Source organism: Felis catus, chromosome A1 (genome assembly GCF_018350175.1).
Source record: "Felis catus isolate Fca126 chromosome A1, F.catus_Fca126_mat1.0, whole genome shotgun sequence".
Classification (NCBI taxonomy): Eukaryota; Metazoa; Chordata; class Mammalia; order Carnivora; family Felidae; genus Felis; species Felis catus.
This window is the reverse complement of record NC_058368.1, coordinates 128,445,431-128,458,051: the sequence shown is the minus strand read 5'-3', so window position 1 is coordinate 128,458,051 and position 12,621 is coordinate 128,445,431. Positions and strand designations below refer to the sequence as shown.

General features: G+C 40.1%; 1 long non-coding RNA gene across 1 annotated transcript in view; it reads right to left on the bottom strand.

Annotated features, from left to right (window-relative positions):
• LOC123386480 overlaps positions 1-12,621 on the bottom strand; it is a 52,749-nt gene that overhangs the window by 20,545 nt on the left and 19,583 nt on the right. The gene's annotated exons all lie outside the window — the stretch shown is intronic.

Sequence of the window (12,621 nt, the reverse complement as noted above, 5' to 3'; positions counted from 1 at the left end):
CTAAGGAGAGAGATAAATTGGTTGATTAAGGGTGAGGGGAGGATAGCCAGCATGTGTGACCAGAAAGAAAGGCAGATGTGAGAGAGCTTCTGAAGGGAGAGTTTCATCTAGGCTGACCATGGATGGGATGGGTAGCAGGGTCCAAGGAAGCTGTGTGGTGGTGTGGAAAGTGGTCTGAAACTGAAGCCATGGGGCATGGATGTTAGATGCCAAGTGACCTTGGAGAAGCCAGTTAACCTCTCCTAGCTTCTGTTTCTTCATCTGTAAAACGATAGTACAAGTTCTCCTTGCTGGATTATTGTGTGGCTTAAATGAAACAATGTATTTAAAAGCCCTTTGTAGTAATTGATAAAAATAAGACCATAAGCACAGAGAATACTAACTCCGCAGGCTTAAATGGGGAGGAAAGCAAAGTGAGTCCCTAGCTCAAAAGAGCACAGAGGTCACATTTCTCTCTACTTCAGGTGGAGTAAGGTATGTGATGATTGGGGAGGGGATGAGATAAAGGGATTGAGGTAAAATTCTTTTTTTTTTAATTTTCAAAAAATGTTTATTTTTAAGAGAGAGAGCAAGTTGGGCAGGGGAAGAGAGAGAGGGGGACAGAGGATCTGAAGCAAGCCTGACAATGGGCTCAAACTCATGAACCATGAGATCATGACCTCAGCTGAACTCAGATGCTCAGCTGACTTCACCCAGGAGCCCCTTTTTTTTCTTTTAAGGAAGCAGAATAAACATGTTTCTTTATTCTAGGATGACGTGAAGAGTGAAAATGCATAAACTGTGGAGAAGGGATGTGCTTAGGGATAGATACAGTTTTCAAATACTTCCCAGCCTCCAGGAGAGCCCTGCTGGAGACCATACACTTGTAGTGGTCCCAATTTGCATAATTGTGTTAGCCCATAATCATGTAGGCATGGAGAAGACTTGGATTTACCAAGATAGGGTCTGCAAGAAAGATGCAGCAGGACAAGGGAGGAGGTTGGGAACACCAGCAAGAATGGATACAGTGATGCATTATGAGAGCAGAGTGAGGCTGTCAAGGGACAGTGGTGCTTACCAAACTCCTTATATGTATCATGCAATAAGAACCTCACAATATCCCTATAAGTTAGATACAATGAGGTAGCTACACATACGGAAATTGATGCTTATACCATTTACATAAATTGCCCAAGATCAGGAAATTATTGGGTGGTAGAGCTGGGTGTCAAACCAACTCTCTTTGATTTCAAAACTCTTAACCATTGTGCTGTATGGCCAAGAAAGGCTGATGGAATAAGGGACTGAACGGATTTGTAAGTTTAACTAGGAATGATGAAAACCTAAAAATAACAGTTCCTTAAACAAGAGAGATGTGCTTTCTCATATAAGGTTCCAGAGATAGGCAGTTAAAGTTGGATTAGTTGTATTATAATATCTGAGACCCAGGAGATTTTTGTCTTGCAGTTCTGCCATATGGGCTTCCTTTCCCATAGTCACCTCATCCAAAATGGATGTTGGAACCATCCATTAATATACATATAACCAGCTATTAATATACATTTCAGCCAGCATGAAGGAGGAAGAGGATAAGAGAAGGAATGTTCTCTCCATCTAAGACCTATAACGAAAGTGATACATCACTGACCAGAATTGCCACATGGGTCACATGTAACAGAAAGAAATCTGGGAAATATATTCTTTATCTTAGGCGACTCTATCTAAAGTCAGAGATTCTACGTCTCTGGAAGAAGGAGGTGAATGGGCATAGTGGGGGCTGTAGTCTGTGGTCAGCATTTCAAACTGTGGAGTAGTACTGTATAGCTCTGGAAGTGAGTGGCTGATACAGAATGGGTACGATGGTTATTGGAACTGAACAGACTGATGAAGTGTTAGACATGGTGGTGGATGGTTTGACTACCTGAATGTTGAAAGGCCTCAGAATGATGAAGAGTCTTGGAATGAAAAACTAGCCAGATGATAAAGTGCTCTGAATGTGAGTATATGGCCAAGAAGACAGTAGATGAGAATAGTGAGAAAAGCAAATGTGCAGTAGCCTCAAAAGCCTCAAGATCTGGGCTTGTGTATGAATGGGGTTCTTTTTAAAAATTAATTTTAGGGGTACCTGGGTGGCTCAGCTGGTTAAGCGTCCAACTTCAACTCAAGTCATGATTTTGTGGTCTGTGGGTTTGAGCCCTGCATCTGGCTCTGTGCTGACAGCTCGGAGCCTGGAGCCTGCTTCGGATTCTATGTCTCCCTCTCTCTTGGCCCCTCCCCTACTCACCCTATGTGTCTCTCTCTCTCAAAAATAAATAAACATTAAAAAAGTTAATTTTTCAAAAAACAAGAGTCCAGAGCCAGAGGGCTTTCCAGGGGAATTCTACCAAACATTTAAGGAAGAGGTACACCTATTCTCTTGAAGCTGTTGCAAAAAATAGAAATGGAAGGAAAACTTCCAAACTCTTCCTATGAAGCCAGCATTACCTTGATTCCAAAACCAGACAGTGACCCCACTAAAAAGAACTCTAGACGAATTTCCCTGATGAACATGGATGCAAAAATCCTCAACAAGATATTAGCCAACCAGATCCAACAATACATTAAAAAAATTATTCACCACAACCAAGCAGGATTTATATCTGGGATCCAGGGCTGGTTCAATATCTGCAAATCAACGTGATTCATCACATCAATAAAAGAAAGGACAAGAACCATATGATCCTCTCAATAGATGCAGAGAAAGCATTTGACAAAATACAACATCCTTTCTTGATAAAACCCTCAAGAAATTAGGGATAGGAGGAGCATACCTCGAGATCATAAAAGCCATATATGAACGACCCAACGCTAATATCATCCTCAGTGGGGAAAAACTGAGAGCTTTCCCCCTAAGGTCAGGAACAAGACAGGGATGTCCACTCTCACCACTGTTATTCAACATAGTATTGGAAGGCTTAGGCTCTGCAATCAGACAACACAAAGAAATCAAAGGCATCCAAATCGGCCAGGAGGAGGTCAAACTTTCACTCTTCACAGATGACATGATACTCTATATGGAAAACCCAAAAGATTCCACCAAAAAACTGCTAGAATTGATTCATGAATTTGGCAAAGTTGCAGGATATAAAATCAATGCACAGAAATCGGTTGTGTTCCTATACATCAACAATGAAGCGACAGAGAAATCAAGGAATCAATCCCATTTACAGTTGCACAAAAAACCATGAAATACATAGGAATAAATCTAACCAAAGAGGTGAAAAATCCATGCACTGAAAACTATAGAAAGTTTATGAAAGAAATTGAAGAAGGCACAAAAAAAAAATGGAAAAAGATTCCATGCTCCTGGTTAGGAAGAACAAATATTGTTAAAATGTCAATACTACCCAAAGCAATCTACATATTCAATGCAATCCCTATCAGACTAACACCAGCATTCTTCACACAGCTAGAACAAATAATCCTAAAACTTGTATGGGACCAGAAAAGACCCTGAATAGCCAAAGCAATCTTGAAACAGAAATCCAAAGCAGGAGGCATCACAATCCCAGACTTCAAGCTATCCTACAAAGCTGTAATCATCAAGACAATATGGTACAAGAACAGACACTCAGATCAATAGAACAGAATAGAGAACCCAGAAATGGACCCACAAACATATGGCCAACTAATCTTTGACAAAGCAGGAAAGAATATCCAATGGAATAAAAACAGTCTCTTCAGCAAGTGGTGCTGGGAAAACTGGATAGCGACATGCAGAAGAATGAACCAGGACCACTTTGTTACAGCATACACAAAAATAAACTCAAAATGGATGAAAGACCTCAATGTAAGACAGGAAGCCATCAAAATCCTTGAGGAGAAAGCAGGCAAAAACCTCTTTGATCTTGCCTGCAGCAACTTCTTACTCAACACGTCTCCAGAGGCAAGGGAAACAAAAGCAAAAGTGAATTACTGGGACCTCATCAAAATAAAAAGTGTCTGCACAGCAAAGGAAACAATCAGCAAAACTAAAAGGCTACCGACAGAATGAGAGAAGATATTTGCAAATGGCATATCAGATAAAGGGTTAGTATCCAAGATCTATAAAGAACTTATCAAACTCACCACCCAAAAAACAAATAATCCAGTGAAGAAATGGGCAAAAGACATGAATAGACACTTCTCCAAGGTAGACATCCAGATGGCCAACCGACCCATGAAAAAATGCTCAACATCACTCATCATCAGGGAAATACAAATCAAAACCAGAATGAGATAACATCTGACACCTGTCAGAATGGCTAACATTGACAACTCAGGCAACAACAGATGTTGGTGAGGATGCAGAGAAAGAGGATCTCTTTTGCATTGTTGGTGGCAATGCAAGCTGGTGCAGCCACTCTGGAAAACAGTATGGAGGTTCCTCAAAAAACTAAAAATAGAACTACCCTATGACCCAGCAATTGCACTACTAGGCATTTATCCACAGGATACAGGTGTGCTGTTTCGAAGGTGCAAACATACACCCCCCATGTTTATAGCAGCACTATCAACAATAGCCAAAGTATGGAAAGAGCCTAAATGTCCATTGATGGATGAATGGATAAAGAAGAAGTGGTATATCTATACAATGGAGTATTACTTGGCAATCAAAAAGAATGGAATCTTGCCATTTGCAACTACATGGATGGAACTGGAGGGTATTATGCTAAGTGAAATTAGTCAGTCAGAGAAAGACAAAAATCATATGACTTCACTCATATGAGGACTTTAAGAGACAAGACGAATTAACATAAGGGAAGGGAAACAAAAGTAATATAAAAACAGGGAGGGGGCCAAAACAGAAGAGACTCATAAATATGGAGAACAAACTGAGGGTTGCTGGAGGGATTGGGGGAGGGGCTAAATGGGTAAGGGGCAGTAAGGAATCTACTCCTGAAATCATTGTTGCACTATATGCTAATTTGGATGTAAATTAAAAAAAAAGAATGAAACAAATTTTTAAAAAGTTAATTTTAGAATAGTTCAGATTTACAGAAAAACTGAAGTTAGTGCAGAGAATTCCCATATATGCGCACCCAGTTTCCCCTCTTATTAACATCTTACATATGTATAGTACATTTATTACATTTGATGGGCCAATATTGATACTGTATTATTGTCTAAAGTCCATACTTCATTCAGATTTCCTTAGTTTCTACCTAATATCCTTTTTCTTTCCCAGGATTCCATTTAGGATACCACTACATTTAGTTGTCTCCTTACGCTCATTTTGGCTGTCATGGTTTCTCAGATGTTCCTTATTTTTGATGATCTTGACAGTTTGGGGGAATACTGGGCAGGTATTTTGTAGAAAGTCCCTCATGGGGCGCTTGGGTGGCGCAGTCGGTTAAGCGTCCGACTTCAGCCAGGTCACGATCTCGCGGTCCGTGAGTTCGAGCCCCGCGTCAGGCTCTGGGCTGATGGCTCAGAGCCTGGAGCCTGTTTCCGATTCTGTGTCTCCCTCTCTCTCTGCCCCTCCCCCGTTCATGCTCTGTCTCTCTCTGTCCCAAAAATAAATAAACGTTGCAAAAAAAAAAAAAAAAAAAAAGAAAGTCCCTCAGTTGGAATGTATCTGATGTTTTTCTCAAGATGAGATAGGGGTTATTAGTTTTTAGGAGGAAGACAATAGAGGTAAAGAAGTATCATTCTTATCACATCATGTCATGGGTACTTACTATCAATATGACTTTTCACTATTGACACTAACCTTGGTTACCTGGTTGAGGTAATGTTACTCTTTTTTTGTCCTTTTATATTGTATTTTTTGGAAGGGAGTCACTGTGCAGTCACACTTCAGGATCACACTTCAGTGCAAAGTATCTACACAAATTATTTGGAATTTTTCTGCCTAGTTGCCTTATGCAATGATTTATTCACATTAGCATGGATTTGTGAATATCTATTTTCTACTTTGGGATGTAATCTAATACTGCATTACTTATTGAATTGCTCAAATTCTTCCAGCTTTGGCCATTGAGCGTTCTTCTGGATGACTCTGTGTCATTTTGACATATTCCCACTTCCTTACCTTCTGGCACTGCTAGATGCCCCAAGCTCATCTTGCGTATTTCCTGCCCTAGTTCTACAGTCAGCCAATTCTCCCAGGGGTCTTGGTTACTTTCCCTGGGGAATGGTATTAGAAACCAAGAGCTGGCGCTAAGTGTGCTTGTTGCTCCTGGAGTGTCATTGCTTCTAGGCCCTCTCAGATGACAGCAAGGAATTACATGTGTGTATACTAACTAGTGCATACACACATCCCTGTAAATATTTCTATATGTAACCATCTGTATATATATTAAGGAAAACATGAGTTCATATTGATATCCCCAATTCTAATCCATTACCACATGGGTCATTCTAGCCTTTACCCCCCTTGCTTTTCTGTAACTCCAACAGTAAAAAAAAAAAAAAACAAAACCTAGCTCTCACATCAGCCATCTATTTACTTAATAGTTCAATTCTAATATATGCATATATATATATATATATATATATATATATATATGCACATACAGTGATTTAAGAATTGTTAACTCATACCACACTTTATCAACTAGAGTTCCTTTTGTTTTCCATTTACAGATCCCACTCATTCCAAAATTACTTAGGTTAGCACTCTTCCCTGTCACCCCCTTCAATGAGGTTGTTTCATATATTTATAATACAGTTAGATTCTTTTGTTACCGTTCAATATTCCTTCCTGGGACTCCCTCAGTTTGTAAATGATTTTTTAAATGTTTATTTATTTATTTTGAGAGAGAGAGAGAGAGCAGGGGAGAGGCAGAGGGAGAGGGAGAGAGAGATAATTCCAAGCTGTCAGTGCAGAACCTGATGCAGGGCTCGAACTCGGAATGTTGAGATCATGACCTGAGCCGAAATCAGGAGTCAGATGCTTAACCAGCTGAGTCACCCAGGTGCCCCTCTAAATGATTTTTGCAATTTTTGCATCTTTTGAGTTTGACTCTGTGCTCTAAAGCTCTTGGAGATTTGACAAATGCGTGGTGTCATATAGTCAATATTACAGTATCATACAGAATAGTTTCACAGCCCTAAAAAAATCCTCTCTGCTTCACTAATTCAGCCTTTTCCCACCATAAGCCCCTATCCACTGACCTGTTTACCATCTCTATAGTTGTGCCTTTTCCAGAGTGTCATATAATTAAGGTGGGTTTTTTTTTGTTTTGTTTTTTTTGTTTTTAAGATGAGTTTAAGACTCACCTATGTTTTTCTTGTGTCTTGATACCCCATTCCTTTTTACTGGTCAATAATATTCCCTTGTCTAGAGAAACCTCAGTTATTTCTTTCTTCTTTCTTTCTTTCTTTCTTTCTTTCTTTCTTTCTTTCTTTCTTTCTTTCTTCCCTTATTTCTTTTTTTCTTTCTATCTATCTTTCTGTCTTTCTGTCTAGAGGGTAAGTGGGAGAGGGGTGAAGGGAGAGAGAGAACCTCAGGCAGGCTCCATGCTCAGTACAGAGTCCGATGAGGGCTCTATCCCATGACCCTGGGATCCTGACCTGAGCCGAAATCAAGTCGGGTGCTTAACTCACTGAGCCACCCAGGCATCCCTGAACCACTGTTCTTTATCCACTCACCTGTTGAAGGACATCTTGGTTGCTTCCATTTGGGGAGATTATTATTAAAGAAGCTGTAAACATTCATGTGCTGGTTTTTATTTTCAAAATCAGGAGGATAAATATGCAGGAGCACAGTTGCTGGATTGTACAGTAAGACTATGTTTAGCCTTGCAAATAAAACTGCCAACATGTCTTCTCAGGTGACCAGACCATTTTGCAGTCCCACCAGCAACAAATGAGAGTTTCTGTTGCTCTACATGTTTACTAGAATTTTGTATTTTCAGGCTTTAGGGTTTTAGGCATTCTCATAGGTGTGTTCTCATTGTTTTATCTCATTGTTTTATTGGGGTTTTTGTTTGTTTGTCTTTAAGTTTTTATGTAAATGCCAGTATAGTTAACATACGGTGTTATACGGTTCAGGTGTACAATACAGTGATTCAAGAGTCCCCTACAACACCTGGTGCTCATCACAACAGTGCCCTCCTTAATCCCCATCACTTACTTCACCCATCCTCCCAAGCCAAAATCAATTTCATTGCATTTTTCCCGTGACAAATGATATTTAGTGCAATCGAGTTCTTTTTACTCCTCATATGGGATGCCCTTTATTCTCTGCTGTTTACCAATTTCTATACATTCTCCAGTCTCTGCTCAAGTACTTTTTCCTCCATGAAATCTTTACAGATCTTGTTAGTCCTCCTAGCAACACTTTCCTCTTTTGATTGCTATTGCACTGTACTACAGTTAACTAATACCCTAATAATATCTACCTTACTCAAACTCACTTACAGATTCCCAGTCTTTTCCTGTGATTGTGAAATCCAAAAGTCCTGAAACCCGAAGTTTGTAAGTTTGCGGCACACTTATTTGGTGGCCAAACCTGACTTGGGCGCTGAGAGACCATTTATCTTTTTATTCATCCACATAAAGTAACTATTAATATATTTCACTGCAGAAATAGGAATGTGTTTTTTTTAATTTTAATTTTAATTTTTTTTTTTTACATTTTACTTATTTTTGAGAGAGAGAGAAAGACAGAGCACAAGTCGGGGAGAGGCAGAAAGACAGGGAGACACAGAATCCGAAGCAGGCTCCAGGCTCTGAGCTGTCAGCACACAGCCCGACGTGGGGCTCGACCTCAAACCACGAGATCATGACCTAAGCTGAAGTTGGATGCTTAACCGACTGAGCCACCCAGGTGCCCCAATAGGAATGTGTTTCACTATGGGGTGCTGGCCGAACCCTGCTGTGATATTAAATAATATGTGGTATATGTACAGCATAATCCTCTCAGAAACATCCTAGACTGCATTTAGTAATCCTCAGGGAATGGAGGTATTTTAATTTTCTAGGGACCCGTAGGGAATGGATCTGAAGAGGCAGAGGGATATCTTTGGCTCCTGAGAGCTCCCCTCATACAGAGCTCCTGAGAGGGGAACTTCACCTTCCTTCTGATAGTATTTCTGGAGAAGTGGTACTCCAAGAGAAATGGCTGCATGGGGCATTTGGTCAAATAGGGCCAGGAAGAGCCTGGACCCTAAGGTCCTAATGTAGAAAGGAGCTGTTGAATCCATGAGGAGAGGGAAGAGGGTCCACAGACATCACAAGGGCCATCTCTAAAAGTCAGATGACAAAAGGCACATGTCTACCCCCACCTTCCCACTTCACAGCCCACCCTCCCGTACCTGGAGAAAACTGGAAAGAACTGAGGGTATAGTTTCATTGGTTGAAATACATAAGACCAAACCAGTAAGGAAAAGTCCAGTGTTAGAAATTTGTACTATAATAAAAACAGTTTTATTTTTTGGAGTCATGAGTTTGTGGACTAAAAATCATTTCTGACATATAGACGTAAAATTACATCTAGTTCTCACAGAGACGATTTTATTTTTGGTCTTCTTCTTTTTATTTTATTGAAATCAACTGCTCCGGGTCTCACTTCTTGGAGGTCTTTGAATCGTCATTGAAGCCTGAGGCTACTGATGGAAAACTCACCACAGTTTCTTCTGGTTTCTGTTAGTTCATCGCCCTGTGGTGTTCTGTGGATGGATTGCTTACGTTATGGTACTTATCCGTGGGTTTTTCTCCACATGTGTACTGTGTGTCTCTCCAGCTTTCTTCTTTACACCATTTTGCAGGTGAATGGAGATAAATTCTTTCCACCATTCTCCTATTCACAGTAAGAGTAGTCACAGTTGCCAGGGGGGAAGCTTTAAGACTCTGATTTTAGGAGTATGAATCAGTTTCATGCCTACAGGCAAGGTAGCCTAGCATGGCAATTCCTCATTTAAAATACATTCCTTGTGTCATTATTTACTTCTTTCACTGGAGAGCACTTTTCCGTAAAACCTCAATGTATTTTGTCCCAGTGAAATCAAACCAAGAGTTACTTTAAGGGAGTTACTTTAGCATTTAATTAGAGTTACTTGAGCATTTAATTTCTTGTCCCTGGCTACAAGAGGGAAGGGAGTGTCTGTTGCTGGTGGATGGTAGTGGTGATGGTGATGGTGGTAGTGATGCGACGTGTGATTGTTTTTCATTTCTAGTGGCCTCCTTCCCCACCTGAGTAACTGCCTCTTGTTTCCTTCTTGGCTACTACTGACTATGAAGACTCTTCTTGGTGTCCTCGGGTGGAATGCATGCCTCTCCAAACTGAACGTAACTACTGCTTTCAGAATCTTTGGCTGAGCCAACCAGGCAGCCCTTTGTTGTCATTTCTTAATAGGCTCTGATACTTTAGGGTTGTGAGACCTGTACTACAATTAACTTTATCGTGTTTAAGTCACTATTGTGTGCTTGTATCATTTTTTTCCTTCCTTTTCTTTTCTCAGCTTTATGGAGGTATAATTGACAACTAGGAATTGTACGTTATTTAAGGTGTACAGCTTGATGTTTGTATACATTATGAAACGATCACCACCGTGAAGCCCATTAACATTTTATCTCACATAATAACTATTCTCTTACTTTTTTGTGGTAAGAACACTTAAGACCTACTTTCTTAGTAAATATCAAGTATAACATACAGTGCGGTTTAACTGTAGTCATCACACTGTGCATTAAATCTCTAGAACTTATTCATCTTGCATAATTGAAACTTTGTACCCTTTGACCAATACATCCCCATTCCCCACCACCCCAGTCCCATTCGCTGGCAACCACCATTCTACTTTCTGTTTCTATGGGTTTGACTATTTCAGATTCCACATTTAAGTGAGATGGTGCGGTATTTGTCTTTAAGTGTCTGGCTTATTTCACTTTGTATGATGTCCTCCAGGTTCATTCATGTTGTCACTAATGACAAGATTTCCTTCTTCTTCTTCTTTTTTTTTTTTTTTTATGGTTATTTAGTTTTGAGAGACAGAGTGCAAGTGAGGGAGGGGCAGAGAGAGAAGGAGACACAGAATCTGAAGCAGGCTCCAGACTCTGAGCTGTCAGCACAGAGCCCAGTGCAGGGCTCGAACTCACAGACTGCGAGATCATGACCTGAGCTGAAGTCGGATGCTTAACTGACTGAGCCACCCAGGTGCCCCGGATTTCCTTCTTTTTTAAGGCTCAATAACATTCCATTGTATATACACATACCACATTTTCTTTATCCATTTGCCCATCTTACAACTCTTACGTTGTTTCTGTATCTTGGCTATTGTGAATAATGCAGCACTGAACACGAGGGTGCAGATAACTTGTCAAGATAATGATTCCACTTCCTTTGAATATATACTCAGAAGTGGGATTGCTAGATCATAAGGTAGTTCTTTATAAATTTTTTGAGGAAACTCCATACTGTTTTCCATAATGACAGTAACAATTTATATTCCCATTGCATTGTGCAAGATGTGGATTTTCTCCATATCTTTGCCAACACAAATTATCTTTCATCTTTTTGATAACAGCCATTCTAACAAAAGTGCAGTGATATTGTTGGCCAGGACATAACTAGGGAAGTTACTGAAATCAGAGGGCTAAAAGCTATCAGCAGAGGGAGGAGAGGAAGAGACAAAAGCAGAGAAGGAATGTATTTTGTTTTGAAGAACCAACAGTTCCAGCCAAGCAGATGCCGAGCTAGGTCTTTCGCCTGATAACCCTTGTGAGGTGTTTTGCCTGATAGTCCCTTCTTACGAGAGCCAGTTTGAGCCAGATTGGAGCTGAGAACCTGCACGGAAGCCCCTCTGAGTTACCTTCAGCTCATGAAATTACCTTTTAGCTCATTATAATACTGAGAGCTCCTCCTATGTGCAGGGCTTTCCACCATTTTCTGAACATACAATGTATGCAGTAGAATATTGACATGGTAGGTATGCACAATTGAAACTTAGTTTCTCAGTAATAGAATAAGTTCCTTAATACATATGGAAGCTCCCTGCCACCACCCCCAATACACTGAATAAAAGTTTCCTGGACAAACTCCACAGGGAGACAGCACTTTGAGAGCTATACACACCCCACCCCCCACACCCAGGTCTCTTGTAACAAAGTAATAAAAAAGTTATTTGCTCTCAATGCCTCCTTGGGTTGTGGCCAATTTGATGCACCCCAAGTGGCAAACTTGAGTTCATTTACAGTATCTCATTGTGGGTTTGGCTGGAATAATTTTTATTTTCTCATTTGGGGATGAAAAAAACCCCTCATTTTTGTTAGTAAAAACAGTATCTTCCCATTTTAAGAATTTATACCCCAAGAAGCAAAGATTATAAAATTGCTAGAAATAATTTTTACTCTAAAACATTCTGCTTGAGGTGCCAGGGTTGCTCAGTTGGTTGAATGTCTTAACTCTTGACTTCAGCTCAGGTCATGATCTCACTGTTCCTGAGTTCAGACCCCGTGTTAGGCTCTGGGATCTGCACAGGCAGTGCAGAGATTGCTTGGGATTCTCTCTCCCTCTCTCTCTCTGCCCCTCTTCCACTCATGTGCTCTCTGTCTCTCTCTCAACATAAATAAATAAATAAATAAATAAATAAATAAATAAATAAATAAATAAATAAAATCATTCTAGTCTTTGCTTTATATTTTTAAATGTTTATTTATTTTTGAGCGGGAGAGAGA